This window comes from Pseudopodoces humilis, chromosome 1 (assembly GCF_049639895.1).
Source record: "Pseudopodoces humilis isolate 2021_Gansu_Grassland_sample_001 chromosome 1, ASM4963989v1, whole genome shotgun sequence".
NCBI lineage: Eukaryota > Metazoa > Chordata > Aves > Passeriformes > Paridae > Pseudopodoces > Pseudopodoces humilis.
This window is the reverse complement of record NC_142200.1, coordinates 138,829,807-138,847,193: the sequence shown is the minus strand read 5'-3', so window position 1 is coordinate 138,847,193 and position 17,387 is coordinate 138,829,807. Positions and strand designations below refer to the sequence as shown.

Sequence of the window (17,387 nt, the reverse complement as noted above, 5' to 3'; positions counted from 1 at the left end):
ATTTTTGCTCTTGGATGCTTTTGCTTTCTTGTTACTGACAGGTAGCTGAAGAATATTTTCATTTTCTTACTGGTTCATTTGAGCTCTGAAATGTTTTTGTTACCTACAGTGTAGCAGGAATATATGTGTGTATTTATATATAAAAATCCCAATATATATACATAAAAAGATACCCTGTATGTATACATACATATACAATATGCATATAATATATACATATTATACATATGTATATATGTACAATACATATATGAATTATGTAGTGCAAAATATTTCTGCTGGATCTTTCTGTGCGTCTTCAAATGGCAGTTGCTTGTAGAGAGGCATAAGCATTAGTTTGCTTCCCATTTCAGTAAACTCTTTCATTAAGCACAGTATTTCTTGGTTTTGCAGTCTACTTTCCAGTTCTTTATTTCTTACAGCATTTTATATGTGACAGGAGATTTATACCACTATGCAGGCTTGTATGTATTTCACATGGCCTTGGAATATGCTTTTAAGTGTTACTATTTTTCTAGATACGAATGCAGTTTTTTTCCCTTATGTTGTCACAAGATGGTGAGCCCAGGTGCCATTCTTGAGGAGTTTTGATTTTCTGGGATGGTGTATCCCTGGCTCCTACTGCAGAGTTCAGCTGGGGGTGCCGAGTGGAAGAGCTGGCTCACTTGTTAGTTTTGTCTGGAAACACTTTCCCACTATTTATCTGCTGTGCACAAGTTTAACAGTTAGTTTGTGCACAAAAGCCAGTGGAGATCCCTTATGAGATTTGTGGGTGAAGGTTTATTTAGATGAGGGGAAAATGGCTTAACGCTTGCTTTCAGCTGAGATGTGGAAGCAGCAAGCTTTCCTTTGATGCTCTTGTCCAAGTTCCGGCAGGGCAGGATGGAGACGCCTCCTGGGCTGACCAGATCATGCAGCTGCTGCTCTTAATACTGGTAAATGACACCAGTTTTACAACATACCCATTTTCAAATATACACATTTTCAAAATTAATGCACAGTGAACAGTTTACACTTGGATGTGGTTAGTTGTTTTTTTAAATACACTGCATTGCAGCCTTGAGTTTTTCCTAATTTAAGCCTTTCACTGAGTTTTTTTTGCTATATTCGGTATCTCAGTCTGAATTAAGGCAGTGGAATGTGTGGCTGCTGTGTGCATGTGGCTCTGGTAGGGGGGCTCCTGGCCAAGCCCTGCAGATAGCATTTATGTTACCATGAACCTGTCTCCAGTAAATGCTGCTCATCTCAAAGCAATATTTTACCCTGGAAGACACTATATTTAGTGCTGGACAAGTAGATAAAGACACTCCAAGGAGGAAGAAGTATTTCACTCTTGTTTTATATATTTAGGAAGCTGCTGCTGCTTTTTTCATTTCCCTCACTTTAAACTGTTTTATCTAATTCAGGATGTTTCAAGTTATTATTCTAGACAGTCACTTAAATAAAAATAAACAATTTAAAATACATCATTAAAAAGTATGTTGTTCCCAAAATGGAGTCAATGATGTGTCCCACAGGACCAGAAAATGAACCTCAGAATACTATGGACAATTTAAAATGGGCAGATTTAATTATAGCAGGAGTGTGCAATTACTGAATGAGGTATGAGAGACATGGGAAATGTTCCCATCTAAATAATGACCAGAATGTGCTTGTTCTAATAATATTCCATAACACATTTAGGGCCCTAAGATTACAACACTTTCAGGTTATTAGAAGCGATGATAATAGTGTGTTTTATTGCCAAATTACTACCATACTCTCTGAGGTATGAAGTGATATTAATGACCATTTTCAATAAGGAATAACATTTTGCAACATCAGTAGCATTTAACCATATTAAAATATGTTGTGTTGTGCAGTAAAGCCCTAGGGTACAGAGATGAAAACTAAAGGGTTTAATTTTGAGATGCAGTTGGGAAATTATTTGGATATTCAAAGAAGCTTTAAGGTGAAAATACATTAATGAAGTAAGTTTTTTTAATTATTTGCAATAAATAAAAAGTGCATATATGTTACCTGATTGTAATTTTGGTTTATAAAAATGTTAAAATCAGTGCATGGCTTATATTCTGTTCAGTGTGCTATATAAAATTTCAATTATCTACATGTCTGTTAAATCTAGAAATGAACCAATAAAAGAGAGAATTAGTACATATACATAAATGAATGCTGCTTGGAATGCATATTAAAAATATTTTTCATAACAGAGGAAGTTTCATAGAATAGGTGACAAGATAACATTCAATTTCTCTGGTAGCATATTCTCTTAATGAGGAGCTGTGTGTTCATACAATTTACCAACAGCCATTCTTTACAGATTTGTCTGCCTCTTTAACTGTAAATATTGCAATGTTTGTTTTGCCAAGGTCAGATGCTCAGACTTGGTGACATTATTGTCATTGATCTAATCAACTGTAACTCTCATACCATCTGGTTAAGTTATTATGTTAATTCCAAGTAAATAAGTTAATTCCAGTCACTCAGAACTGCCAAAGATGGGAATTTTTATGATGTCAAAATATGTCTCTGAAGCAAAATAAACCCTCTGTACATCTTGTGTGTTATGGAATGTTGTAAAAACTAAAGATGTATTTTCCTGTGGGAGCATCACTTTCATTTGCTTAAAACAAATCTGAGTTTTATTTGAGTTGTAAAAATAAGGAAATCATATTGTGGTTTTATAGTTACTGTAAAATACCATAAAATATTTCTAAGTTACCGTCTTCTGTTGAGTCAGCAGCTGAAGAGTTGCATATGATACACATTCTAATTGTATATGATATCATTTTATACTATACAAATACTGTTAAATGGGCTCCGTAGGATACATTAAAGATTGGTTTGCAGCCATGATCTTGCATTTAATGTCAGATCTGGAAGTGTCAGAATCACAAAGCTTGGCATGGACCTGTACAGAAATAATGTGAAGACCTTGCTGTCTGTTGACTTAGAGCTCCAGTTCTGCTTAGAGATATGAAAGTTAAATCTGTCTTTAATTTTGTGCTAGGTCATGGGAGCTTCAGTTCTGTTCTCCCTTAATGTACAAAGATCATGATCTGAGTGAAAATCCAAGAGGTTACCTTTTAGAAATCCTTGGAATTTGTTGGAAGTTCATCATGAGAGTGTTATTCTCATTATGACAATGTGTCTTCATAAAATGAAGAAGCATTCAGGGTTTAAGCTAGAATCTGTGTTTTGAAACTCTGGATTAGAATCACAAGATTCTGATGAAATATTAAAATCCTGAAATTTTAGTTAGGACTTGAATGAATCCAGGTTCAGCTGAGATTTGATGTGTATCTTTTCTTTCCATACTGTTTTGAGATGGTCAGTTTGTGGCTCTTGGGGCTATTATCTCACAATTATTTTGGCATTTAAGATTAAAATAAAAAGTCTTGTCCTCATCATAAACAAAATCTTGGTTAGGCCATGTCAGGATAATAAAATCTGGAATCCCAAAAGTCTCATGGTTTAGAGCTGTGGGGCACTGCAGAGGTGCTGTCTGGTAGCTTTGATATGGGAGCATGGCCTTGGGAGCTGTTGTGTCTGAATGAACAGAGTAATTTGAAGGGCTCACAGGGAGGTGTTAATGTTTGGGAGCATAATATGCAAATTATGTGCTTGGCAACGTGGTGTGTAATGCAATTTGAAATGGAGCCTTAACTAGTCCAGTTTTATGCATAATAACTTAAAAGCAATATAGAGACTTAAATATTAAGCTATTTATGTTACTCTCACAGTTTAATAAGGTTTATTTGACTGGATATTGTTTAAATAAAAGCAAGTCTGCATATGGAGGTTCACAAGTAGATTAAATGCTCTTTTAAGTAGTGATAATAACTTGTTTTTGGTAAACACTGGTAAGTCTGAAATGTATATATGGTATTCTGATGGCAGAAACAAGTAAATGAGCTCTTTTCTCCCATTCTGTATTCTGAAGTGCAGTCACCTGCTATGAAGTAAAAAAATTAGAGTGGTATGGGACATCTTCTATAAGCAAAATTTATTTAAGCTAGAAGAATATTTTTAATGCATTTAGTTTGGCTGTAACATGTCTCTGTATACAGGTTTTTCTCTGTATTTCATAAAAAAAGAGGTGTAGTAACATAGCAACCTTTTATTCATCCAGAAGGTTTTTAATGATCTGTCTCAGTAGGAAGAAGCCCCAGTATCTTCACAGGAGATGTGTGTGTGTGTATATGTAAATATTTTTAATGCACACCAAGAGGAGCCCCTTTTTCTGTGCCCCTCTGCGAGATGAGTGCACTGAGACACCTCTCCTGTTATTTCTGGGTCTTGGAGAAAATGCTCTGGGATATCACTGAACTATTTACTTTCTAACAGGAAAAAAAGATGGACTTAAATCTGAATAGAAAAAAGGAGTCCACCGGCAGAACATAGTTGCTGCCTCAAGACAGGAAGAAAATGGGAGCTATGGAGGGAGATGGAGCTGAAGTGATACTACTCCTACCAATCCTGGAAACAGTCCAGGAGTTCTTAATTTTTGTTGAACTTGTTGGTTTTTGTTATCCCTTGCTCCCAGATAGACACAGCTGTGGCTTGGAGTAGCAGTTGGGGTTCACCCACGTAGGAGGCAGTGTGGAATACTGTGCAGGGAGGAGGTGGGAGAGGGAATGCCCATCCCATTGTCTGTGCTGTGCCCTGTGGAGCCCAGGCTGATGGCAGATCATATAGCCCAGGGCAGCTCTCCGCTTATGCTGCTCTGCTGGGGGTCACAGCTGGAGAGAAGCAGCTGTCCAGTGTTGGCAGGGCTGGTTTGGACAACTGCACCTAGCCTAGGAAGAGGGGTTTGAGAAATAGAAATACTTGCAATAGTCTTAAGACTGTGTCAGACAGAGATTTCTGAATTTTCTCATTTATAAAATCAAAGTATTCTTAGTGTACTGCAGCCAGTACTGCTCTCATCACAGTCATTATTTAGGTCCTGGAAGCACAAGCAGCCTGCTGTTGTTTAATTTACTGAAATAAGTGTAATCCCATAGTGAATAACTGAAATTACTGGATGTAGCCAATAGCATTAGATAGCTCACAAAGTGACATATAGAGCTTTGGTGAAACATAATCCTTTTGTTTTGGCTTATCAGAAGATTCCTCTTGATATTCTGCATAAAATTTTATCTGTTCCATATCAAACAGAGCTGTGGGTTTTATAGCTTAAGCAGTGACATTTCTTTCAAAATGCTGCTTGTGTGACGGATTTGCACGTGCTGGGATTGGCAGCTCCATTTTCTGTGTGGAAGATGCACTAACTGTTCAGCAGAGGTCACTGTGAGTTTGTGCGTGAGACATTTTAATGCAACTTATCACAATGTAGTACTGAAAATATTAATATTATGACTAGGAAATTCTTGTGCCTGCATTCGCTTTGAAATGAAACTGTGTGAATTTTAAGAAATATCTTTCTTTTGTGAAGTAGAAAGTGCAGGTGATTGCAAGATTTCAAAGAAACCTGAATAACCTTAAGAAATGTGGCATGTGTCCAGAATTTAATCATCTTTAGTATTACTTATCAAGATTTTTCCAAATGATGACTTCTGTAGAAGTCCCTCTTCCTCCCCCTTCTTCTAAAATGTGTTGCTCCTCCAATCGCCCATGAACCAGGTGTGTCTGTCCCTTGCACAAATGTTTTACACCTTCCTGAAGCTCAATTTCCCTGCACTTAAAAGCCCCAGATGAAGGCAGAAAGGAGCATGGTTTTCCTGTTTCTTTGTTGACTTACTAAAGGCAGCATTGAAATCAGCTGTTATTTGCCCAACAATGTATGTTTTGTCTTGTTCCCTTCATCATCACAGTAAGCTTTTTAAGTTTATGGCAGAAAAATAACCTTTTGCTGTTGTTTTCCCTCTCAACTGTGTGCTCTGCCATTGTTGTGGGGATATCAGTAATAGCTCTCATCTGCTGCTGGAGAATGTTTTCAAGTTACAAACAAACTAAACCACTCTTAGAGCTTCTGAAAAATGCTGGTTTAAAGCTTTTTGTTTTCCTGCTACCAATTGCTAATTACAGCTGTGAAAACAAATCCTTGGAGAAATCTCAAGAGTCCCCCTTCTTCTAAAGACAACTTCCGATTCTGATTAACCAGAAGCTAATGAGGCTTTCAAGTCTTCTGGATTTTTCACTTGATCTTAGTTCTTCAAGGGCTTATGTAAGCTTTTTATGGAAATAGTGCCAACAGATGTTTGCAATTTTGCATCCGCTGCAGCTCTATCACTGTAAAGGTTTGGGAGACTCCAGAAGTTGATTAGCAGAGAAAAGCAAGTGGAGTTAGATTGGTGCTACATGTTTGGATGGAACAAGGAGCTCTAATTCCATTCAAGAAAATACAGGAAGGAGGAGTTCATTCGAGCATCGCAGGGTGGAAATGGATGTTTGTGAAATTTACTAGGAGTCTTTTGTTAGATCTGCAAACAGGGCCTTGTCTAAACATATATTCTCATTTTATGCTGGCCCTTTATCAGTTTTATTTTTTGTCATTGCAATGAGGTGAAGTAAACTGGAAACCCAGCATAGTGAGCCTAAATCATGCCTGTGTTTGTGACTTTGGAAACTACCAGTTTTGGTGGTTGCCAGAAGCAGGAACTGTATCATTAGTCACAAGCCTCTTGGTTCTGTGGCTTTTCAGTTGTACTTCGGTTTAGTCATAGTACTGTATTTTAAATACCAAAAGACCTCAAGGAGTTTCCTGAGGGTGGAAGGACATGTAGTGATGAATGATATTTGTGTATTCCTCCTGCACTCTCTGTGAAGTTTTCTGAGTATGCCTCATTCTCAAAGAATAACCTGGGGCAAATATAGATGGCAAAGGGGTTGATCTGTGCCCCACAGGACAAAGAACTGTGGCTCCAGCTTTGGCAAGGACTCAGAAACTCGGACACAATCTGCAGTTACAAGTAACCTCCTTGGACAGAGCCTATCTGTGCCCAGATAGGAGTTCGTAGCCAGCAAGTTGGAGGTGGAGTATGAAGCTCCCACTCCTTTTGAAGGAACTAGATACCACAAGGCAAATGTGTACTGCTATAATCTTAGCAAAAGTTCTGAAGCCTCAAAATGGGAGGTTTGAAAACAGCATTGCTGGTGTGACGTTCTCTCTGTTCCTTTCTCTGCAGGGTAATGAGGCTAAGTTAGCTAACACAAAGTGCAATAGCAGTCCTGGGTCAAACACGTATGTAAAATTTGTGAGCAGAATTTGAAAAATATATGTAAAACTGTCAGTTCCCCCCTCCCCCTGCAGTGTTTCTTCTCTGAAACTTTATCTGTATATTGCTATGTCTCATGTGAACATTGCATGGTGCCTTCCAGCTGGGTCTTCTGAAGATAAGCTGTACTAATTAGGGTAACATTAAGGTAGTAGCTGGCTGTAACTCAGTAAGATGGATAGTTTACTGTTAGACCACACTTTATCACAAATTTCCCTTTGACTAAAATACAAAATATAATTTTTGATTTGTCCTCTTGAAATATTCATGTTTGTCTCAGTAAAGATGAGGGAACAGAGGTAATGCATTTTTGGAGATGTCTGCATGGATAGAGGAAGGCTTTATGCAAAGCATTGATAAAAGACAAGGGTTTGTTGTCCACAGCAGGTTAGTCCATCCACAGAGCACCATTCTGTGGCAAGCCTGTGCTGAAGTATTCCTCAGCTTGTAATAGTTCAGATGTTGCTGTGCAGGTGCAGCTGGAATTCCTGGCACAGGTATTTCTGAAATAAATAACTGCAGCTGAGCAGATGCAAATAGCTGATCTTCCTCATAGTGACCTGACAAAATTTACAGTTTATGGCTTTTTTTCTGTTAAAGAACTAAATGCTCATTGGAGTCTTCATGTCTTCAGAATGGAAAAAATTTGGTCTGGCAAGCTTGCTGTTTTTGTTTTAATTTTTATTTTTTATGATTTTTTATTTTTTAAACTTAAAGTAAGAGGACATAAGGATTGGAAACAGGCAGCAACTCATCATATGGTCTGAGCAATGCTCACCTGCATGGCATCAGGGGCTCAGACAATGTGATCCTTTCAGTTATTTCTGTTCAGCTTTTGTCAGTAATCAGAACATTTTGAAATATTAAAACAGAAATTGCCAACTCATCCTCTACTTCATGATAATATCAGTGTATCAGTTTTCTGGTCTGATTCCCAAATCTGGTAAACAAAATAGAACCCCTTCACTTGTGCTGTATTTATGGAAAATAGCTATGATGTTAGGCTTTTCTGAATAAGATGGATAAAAGATCATAGTAGTTTAGCTTATTGATGCGAAGATATGAAGAAGAATATTGTGACAGGAATATAATTTTAACTCTGCTGTTAAAAATAAATTGAAAATGTTTCATGCACGACACAAGCGGTAAAGAGAATTCTGCTTGTTAGAGCTAGTACCTATTGTGTGTGTATTAGACACATCCAAGATATGAATAAGTTTGATAGAAGAACAGCTTGTAACTATCTTACTGAAATGTATTTTTATAACTATTAGTGCTGTGATGTGATTCTGCAGTCTTTTCAATGAATATCCATAGTTCTTAGACATGTATGTAGGTAACAGTGAAGGAAAACTTGAAAGTCAGCAGTAGTTGTGTGTTTCAAAGAACAGTCATATGGTTATTAAACAAGTGAATCCTCTTCCTGACCTCAGCCATGTTGTTACAGTCTTTTAACAAAGGTAAGGCATAGAGCATCTTCAGAGTCTCACATTATAGACATGGCATTGCAGTGACTTACAGCTGCTGCTGTTTGCACTGTGGCATGAAACATTGTTCCTAATCCCATTCTCCTCCTCTCCATATCCATGTAGAGAGTAAGTCATTATTATTGTTATTTATTTATTCTTATTTGTTTACAAATAAATTATGAAAGATAAAAATAAAAACCTCACCATCCCATTTTTTGGTGACCAGCTGCTGTGACCAGGATTCAGCTGAAGGGAAGTTGAGAAAAGTAATAGAGCAACTTCAAAAAAAAGGAGTCTTAATCCACATACTTGGTTCCTTAAATTTCCCCCCTACAGAACTATATGTTTCTTTCAAAACAGTGTGTTTAGTGGCCTTTGATATGCAAAGTATTGAAATGGTGATGAGCAGTGAAATAAATCTTTCATTTTATCTCTGCTTTGATTAGTTATTGACATTTTGTCTCTTTGTGATCCTCCACATATTAATATTTAATATGCAAAAGGCTAGGGAATTCAAAATCTATGCAAACCATCCATATTCTTCCCAGCAATAACCTTGCATAAGAAGAAATATGGACCAGTTATAAGGAGAAATAAAAGGGCAATTCCTCTGGGCTTGGGTTGGTTTTAGTTCTTTGTAGGTTAAGCTCCACTTGGTGATAGTACTGAGTGCTTTCTACACCTTTTCAAATGTAGATATTGAACTGGGAGTGAAGTTAACCTTCAAACAATTACATATTCTCCTTTTGCAACCAAGCATCAGTTTTATTGCTGCTTTGGAAATGTCTTTATTTATCTGTGTATATATAAGGATTTTGTAGCAGTTCTCAAGCAGTGTCTCAGCTCTGATTTTGTAGATAATTATGATCTTTTCTGAAATAGTCTTTTGAAAGAAGTTTTGGATGTTGCAAGTAGTTAGCTAAATTGAATAGAATTTGGAAAGTTTTTTTTTGGTCCAAATTTGGTAGGCATGTGAAAACTGCTTCCCAGCTCAGGATCACTAATCCAGTTTGTTGATTTAAAAGATAAGATTGCTTGACTGTAAATTTAATTTCGGCAAGGTCATTGGAAAAATTTGGAATCACCTAAACTGGGAAAAGGAGGAATGTCTGTGTGGAGTACAGGCTCGATCTGCTGAAATGAATTTTCTCAGTGGAGAAGGTAAAGGCTTTCTTTTATCTCATTTTTTCTTTTGAGGTTTGTTGCCTTACTACATGCATTCATAAGCTTTCAAAACAATCAGAAAACTGGAGATTCTTCTGAAAACCTACAAAGGAAAACCAAAAAGCTCTAAGAAAACTGGCTGATATTAGTGATTAATGTGAAAATTAAGATGGTAAACAGCTCAGCATTAAGGCTGCCTTAGGCTGTGGTAGTATACTATGGCAGCAATCTGTAAAAAACCCCAAAATACTCTCTTTGACAAAGAGCCACTTTCACTGAGAAGGCTAAACAATTTCTGAAAGTGTCTGCCACTCTATAATATGTACATAATCTTGTGTATTTGTCAGTGGTAAATGGATTTGCTTTTAAACGAACTAGCATATTTGCAGCTAAATTTATTTGTCCTCCTGCTGCCTCCTGCAATCAAACATCGTAAGTATGACTGGTTAGCATCATAAACTTTTTGATAGGAATGAGTTGACTGCTGCATTTCCTTTGGCTTGCAGGGTCTTGAAGCCATCAGTTACCTTAATGCAATCCACTGCAGCCTTGGTGGACACGTCTGTGAACCTTCACCAGAAGGTGGAGATTCATGTTCCTCCTCTGACTACTCTGAGCCACCATAGTAACCGCATGTCCAATGGCATTTCTTCCAGACTGGAAAGCCCACACCAGGAATGCTACAACATTTTGGACAAAAATTTGGTGCCTTCTTTATAAAAATAACTAAGGAGCATAATTTGACGTAAGGACTGAATTAGTGGGGATGAGAGCTGAGCAGATGGCTTAATACTAAGATTTATGAGTCACCTGATATGCTGAACATTAAATACATGCATGCAATCTTCCTATTCTTAGGGATCTGTACACTTCTAATTCCTCTACTACCCTTATTTTGGTGTCATCTGGCCTTTTGTGACATGTATTTTTATACAAACCCAGCTGAGTAATGAAATACTTTTGTTATAGGTTTGCAGATGGAGCGCTAATGAAAGGCCAGCTGATCACTGTAGAAAGTCCTTTCATTTGTGTTATCACTGCTCTTTAGGAAATGACAGCCTCTGTTAATTCCCTGGCCAGTGGAAGAAATCATGTAAGGACTTACCTGCTTCAGTGCAAAGCCAGCTGGCCTCAGTGCTGAGCAAGGGTGTTTGAACTGACCTGAGTGCCAAGGATCAGGTCTGCAAATCACACCCCAAAACTCCTGGCCTCAATGCTCTCTTAAATGTCAATTTAACTTTCTGAGTGTTGGGCCAAGATTTATTAATGACTTTTTGCTTTATATTTATTGCTTTCATTATTAGAAATTCAGTATATTAGATGCTTCAATTATTAGGATTGAGTTTAACAGAATTTTCATGTAATAGAAAAAAAATAGTAGTTTTCTGGATGCCTTTTTTCCCCTTCTTCTTTATACCCATGTCATGGCTTTTTATTTTGAGCAGGGTGTGGATATATTTTCATTTCTCTTGGCTACGTGCCTTTCCCACCCAGCCTCACGAACAAGAGGGAAGATCTTTCAATTTAGAAGTTGGCAAAAATAACGGAGCAGCAAAATTCTACCCTTGGGGAGAAGGTTAGGTGTTCTTTTAAGAATGTGAGAAAAGCAGCAGGTTTTGCCTTAAGGTACATGGGGTGAAAATTGTTATCTTTGCATGGGATCTTTCATTAACACAGAACAAAGGCAATGGATGGGAAGATAGACAGAAAAGTACTACTACTTGTAGGGAATATCAGCTTTCCCTTACTATGGATTTGGGGCATTTTGGATATTCCTTATGTATATTAACCTGGAGTTTTATAGCTGGTAATGAATGGTGTTTCTGCTTTTCTAAAATTCACTTTTCATCTTTACTACTCTTTTTCAGGAGCCCTGACATCGCTATGAAAAATTACTTTAATCCAATATAGTTTAAATTGAAAAATCATTCATCGGTGAGGAGGTGTGATAACAAAATGTATGGGAACAACTTCTTATTTTCATATTTTATGAATAAACCAAATACAATAGATAATTCAATTACGAAAGATCAGAGAGTTTTAGTTTTGATCAGAGGGTGCACTGATTTATGCCATTAACCAATTCAAACACTTGCATTTGTCACAGATCTACTGTGGCATATGGAGGATCCCAAGGGATATTTGCTGAAACCCAGTAGGAGCTAAAATGCAGCTTGCAATGAACTGGGCAGCAGCAGGAAAGTGTTGGGGAGAGCAACGTAAGAGGAAGATGAGCAGCAGTCTTGCATGCTGTGTTCTGGAGCAGCATGGCTTTTTGGGTCAAATAAATATTAGAGTTAATGCTTCTGTTGCAAAGTTTCTGTTTGGCTGCACTCTAACAAAGCATGTGAGACAAGTCTTGTCTGTGGGTGTTTGCAGATTTTGAATTCCAGGTTGACATGCATTAGACTTCATGTTTCAAAGCATCTATTGTGCTGAGGGCTCTGGTAATAGTAGTGAGTGTGTGTGTATTTCTGTGTATCTACTTAGACATAGTAGGGAGAACTCCTATCATGCTGTCTCTGACAGTAATACATTACTTAGCTGTAATTTCTACTTTGGTTTCTGGTTTATTGATTGGAGATGGTGTAGGCTGTTTCTAGTGGGAAATGCTGGTAAGTGCAGCAGGGGTTGAGAAATGGTGCCTTGACTGCTAGGATAAAGAAACCTGTATTATTGCAGAGGTCACTGAGGTTTGTTAGAAAATGTCTGCTTTCTGGAGGGTGTATTTATTACAATATTTAAGATGGGATATACTAACTGTGATGTCTGTATTCCCAGAAGAGCACAATATTCTGATGTTCTAATGTCACTGTTCCTAGTTAAGCTTTGTCATTATTTATAGGGCAGAGTCAGTGAGATCAGCACTTTAGTGAAGTTTCTGGTCACAGGAGTTTTCATTCTAATTATGTAATTAATATGAATTAATTTATTAACTTGCAGATGAATGAGGATTAGCAAAATGATAAAAAGTGAAAAAAACCCTATTAAACGCCTCTGTATTGTGCTTTATTTTTTATTGTATGCACAGACCTGGACTATACCATCCCATTTGATGGTTGTTTCACTGCAAGAATTTTCTATTTCACTGAATTTCCTATATGGATAAAACTATTGACCCTGGTAGGATGGAAGTAAAAAAAAAAAAAAGTTCTAAAAATAAAGCAAAGCTAAATGACATACTGTGATTGGATAGTTTTAAAAAATGAAATTTCAGGGGATGTACATAATGTATAATGCATATATTGGTAAAATATTTAACATCTGTTTTATATTACTTTCAGTGACACCACTACAGCATTTTCTCAAGGAACTTAAAATTGCTAGCACAATTACATAGCTTTGAGTTACCAGGCTGCTTGGGACTTGAACATCTGTGAAGTAATTGTTTCTCTGTGACTTTTAATTTTTTCCCTATTTCCTTGAGGGTTGGTTTTTGGTTAATTTGGTTGTTTTTTTGGTTTTGTGTTTTTGTGTTTTTTTCATAGTGACAGTTGTAGTTAGCTGCCTAATTGCAGAGTCATTGCAAGTCTTCCTTCTTGAGAGGCTTGTTAATGGCAGTAATTGATTAACGAGAAGCACGTTAAGGTGTCATTATATAACCACTGAAACGTTTCTTTCCATTTCATGGTCAGTGGCTCTTGTTGACCCTGCTGATTAGATCATAAATGCAGAAACGTCCTCCTGGAAGTTCTGAGGTTCAGCTAAGGGCAGCAAAGAAGATGCTTTTAATGCTGTATTATTGTCAGGCCATGTTCAAAAAGAATACAGAATTTTATTGATGCATTTCACATCTGTGATATAAATTGTTCCTGGGAAAAATATTGCTCGCAAAGGTAATTTGGAGTATCGGCACAGAAGAATATAGACATTCAATGTTTATTCTCTAATTTAAAGAACAGGTATTTGTGTTTCTCTTTCATAATACAGGATACATATGTATAAATGTGTGTGTATATATATATGCCTGAAAACTTCAGACTATGGCAGAATTAGTCTTTCACTATTGATTTTTTTGTTTGTTTGCCTCCTACACACAAAAGTCTCTACCTTTATGTGTAAATAATCCATAGGTACTAATAGTTAGAATGATGATAATTACAAAATATGACTAAAATAATTATATAACCAAATGAAGCACTTCCATGATGCAATGCTCGAATTAAGGCTTTTTATGTACATTTTAAGCTTTCACACAGTAGTTTACAAGATTTTTCCTTTTTGAGTGTAATTTCTTGTGTCTGTGAAATGCAAACTGGAAACCACATTTGGCTTCAGCTGATTGTGAAGAGCTTAGTTCTGCTGCCCAAAGCTCTGTTAATGCTGTATCAAGTAGAAGTTGAGTATTTCCTTCAATATTACTTTGCATGCAGGCAAGCAGGAAATAATCCTCGTGTTTAACCAGTGCTGTACACAAGAGGAATATTTTCAATTATTGACTATGGAAGAGCTCAAATGTTGGCTGATGAAGGCTTTTCTGCCCCATTCTACTGAATTTACACATATTCCACTTGCTCCCTTTCAGTCTCTTCCATTTTGCCCTGCTCTTGTCTTGGCTCCTTTTATCTGTGTAGTTCCAGTTCCTCATTCTTACTCAGGACCTTTTATCATCTGGTCCTAGTCTCTTCTTCTTTCTCATCTTTGGAAAGATTCTTTCTTTTATCTGCTTTCCTGTTGTATCAATTTGATACCGTTATTAGTAAAAGTGTCTGCTGTACTTGGCATAAGAGGGAAATAAAATCAACATGCCCCAGCAACTGACGAGACTTATGGGAAATTATAATCTAAGTTAAACAGTGTACTAAAACTTGCTTTTATTTCTAAAGAATCAGTTTCTATAGATTCTGTCAGATTTCAAAAGCATAAACATTAGAAGCCCTGCATATTCAGTCTGTTTGGTTTTATGGCTTTTGTGCAGCCCAAATGAAATGTATTCAGGTTAGCTGGTTCCCGTGTTGCCATCCTGTCTAAACTTCCGGGCTAGAAAATTGATAAGTATCTGATAACCACTGCAGAGACAAAACAGAAACATAAAGATCATATGTTGTGTAATCATCCTGATTACACTGAGCAGTACAATGCTGCAGGTTTCACTAATCAAGATTAATTGTGATGTAGGCTACCTGAACTGTCATGTAGAGTGGATTGTAATTAAATAAAAGTATAATCATTTTAACATTGTGCCACTAATATGTATTTACAATAGGTAGTATTTTTGAAAAGACTCTTTCTCCATACAGTGATTAGGAAGCTGAGTTACATTTTCTAACTGCACAGATGTTGTTAAAAGCTCATATTTCAGGCCATAAAGACTTATTATATTTGAGGTTGTACAGCAAGAGAAAAATGGTTTGTACATCTGTCAGCTATGTGAGACATTAAAACTAAAAAACCTGGAATGGTAGAGATGTATGGAAAGCCTCGCTTGTATGTATATATACATATATTTGTTTTAAATAGGTGGCAGATAATTTATAGAGGGGTATTGCTAAGAAAAAAAATGCTTTGACAGGTCTTGACAACTCAGAGGGAGAAAATATTTAATAAAGTGTATAATAAGAGAATCTCCTCTGTTTCAGCATTCTCAGCATGAGCTGACAGGTCTTAACTTGACTTCTTTCACATGATAGCTTTCCATTTTTATCTAGAATGGATTGTACAAATGCTTTTCTTTGAGGCCTAATGAACCAAAATATTTTGGGGTATGTATACTCAGGTTGTTTTGTGTAGGGGCCTAAATCTGTATTTCTGAACATTCTGTTGTGTATTCTGTCAACTAGAAATATAATAAGCTTAAATATTTCTTCTTTCCATAAGGAAAAAGGTGTGCATCCTAGGCAACCATACAAAAGCATAAAAATAAATTTAGCATGCAAGTGGCTTTCTGCCCATGTACATACAGAATGTTCTTGTGAGTGACTTTTCCCTCTGCTGCTACTGTTTCTGACTCTTGACCATTGCTTTTATTAGATACTGCTTTGTTGGGTGTCCATGCTTCCATCCTCGTGCCACTCAGCAATAACAGAGTACAGACACCTCCAAAGACCTCTAAACCTGCTGGCCAGGTGTGTTCTGTGCTGTCCAAGGCTCTGCCTCCCCGTGGCCTCCTGCTCAGGCAGGATATTACTTAGAGAAGGTTCTTTACTGACCTCACATGGGTTCATTGAGAGCCATGCTGGGCTTGGGAGGGTGTCAAACACTGGGAAGGAGATTGTACTGATGCTTGCTTGGGGAAAAGCCACGGTGTCATGAATAGAGCAGTCTTGTGCACTTAGCTGAGATTTTATCTGGGAGCACCAGCTACAGTGGGCTTTTTCTAAATGTAATTTTCTTCTAGAAGATTTTTAGGTTTAAACCAAAGGAAATTAAATTCAAATGTGCTCTCAGATATTATTGAGTCAAGCAAATAAGTGGATAAAAGCAGGCAAGCTCTTGCAATGTCAGAAATCTTTCCCCATCCCTCACAGGCTGTCCGGGTTGTCATGGGTGTGCTGCCTTTTGTGTGATCTCCAGGATCAGGTCCTGCTCTGTACTCTCCAGGCCTATATTACTCACTGGGCGGGCTTTAATGGAGTGACCCATAAGCAAACACTTGGTGGGGGTCCAGTTCTGCTTGGAGGGGACATTTGTGAGCCCCATTCCCAGCAGTCCCTTGTGGTGTGGCCACCCCAGCAGGTAGCACTCAGCTTTGGATGCAGGGTGACTCCCAGGGCTTTCAGAGAGCACCCTCTGTTTGCAGCCTCAGGCAGGCTAGAGGACATCCCTGTTACTCTGTCATTTAAGTCGAGGCAATGAAAATATATTTCCTAAATAAAACATCTCAGAAAAAAATTACTGTTTTTTAGGGAAGCATAATCATAATTAAAAACCACAAAGCATGTGGCGTTTTTTTTAAAGGCTCGTATCAGGAAAGACAGTATATTTTTTTCTCAGAGCTGGAAACATAACAGAGACACTTCTGAAATGGGTCGCTTTTATTTATTTGGTGTCTGTATGAAAATGTAAGTATCGTGCTGTGTGTCAGACACTACTGAACCTGCCACATGTCCCAGCTCTTCTCCTTGGGAGTGAGTAGCTTTATGCGACCTCTGAAAATGATCAAAACTGTCTTATTTTGTGGCTGACTTTGAAGATGAGTTGCTCTAAATTGCTTGTGCCTCAAACACTGCAGTGTCAGTGCAGGGCTCTAAAGAGGGGCAATTTCTCCCCCCATTCCTGAGCTGCTGAGCGGGTCAGAGGTGTGGGTTGCACAGCTGAGAGAGGTTGAACTACCAGATGGAAACCAGAAATCATCACTGTGATTAAAACCATCATTTATTCGACCTATATAACCACACATTGTCACAAATTTGTATTTTCCAAGCAAATGTGGAATGAGTATTATTTATCCAATCATAGTAAATGAGGCACTGTAAATTTCCCAACTGAATACAATTAAAGCATGTTATTAAGCCTCAGCAGAGGCTTAGTTCTGCCCAAATTCATGAGGCTGTGAACTTCGTAACTGTAGTTGAGTATTGACACACTGTGGACA

The 17,387-nt window shown here is 37.5% G+C and overlaps 1 protein-coding gene across 14 annotated transcripts in view; it reads left to right on the top strand.

Annotated features, from left to right (window-relative positions):
- PARD3 (par-3 family cell polarity regulator) overlaps positions 1-17,387 on the top strand; it is a 446,220-nt gene that overhangs the window by 79,955 nt on the left and 348,878 nt on the right. Inside the window, exon 1 of one of the 14 annotated variants that reach the window (XM_088052273.1) lies at positions 13,503-13,689. The exons of 12 other annotated variants lie outside the window; for them this stretch is intronic. The gene's annotated coding sequence lies outside the window, so the exon portion shown is untranslated. Of the gene's footprint in view, positions 1-13,502; positions 13,756-17,387 lie in introns of those variants that run through there. One more of the 14 variants, XM_088052269.1, reaches the window with a different exon arrangement.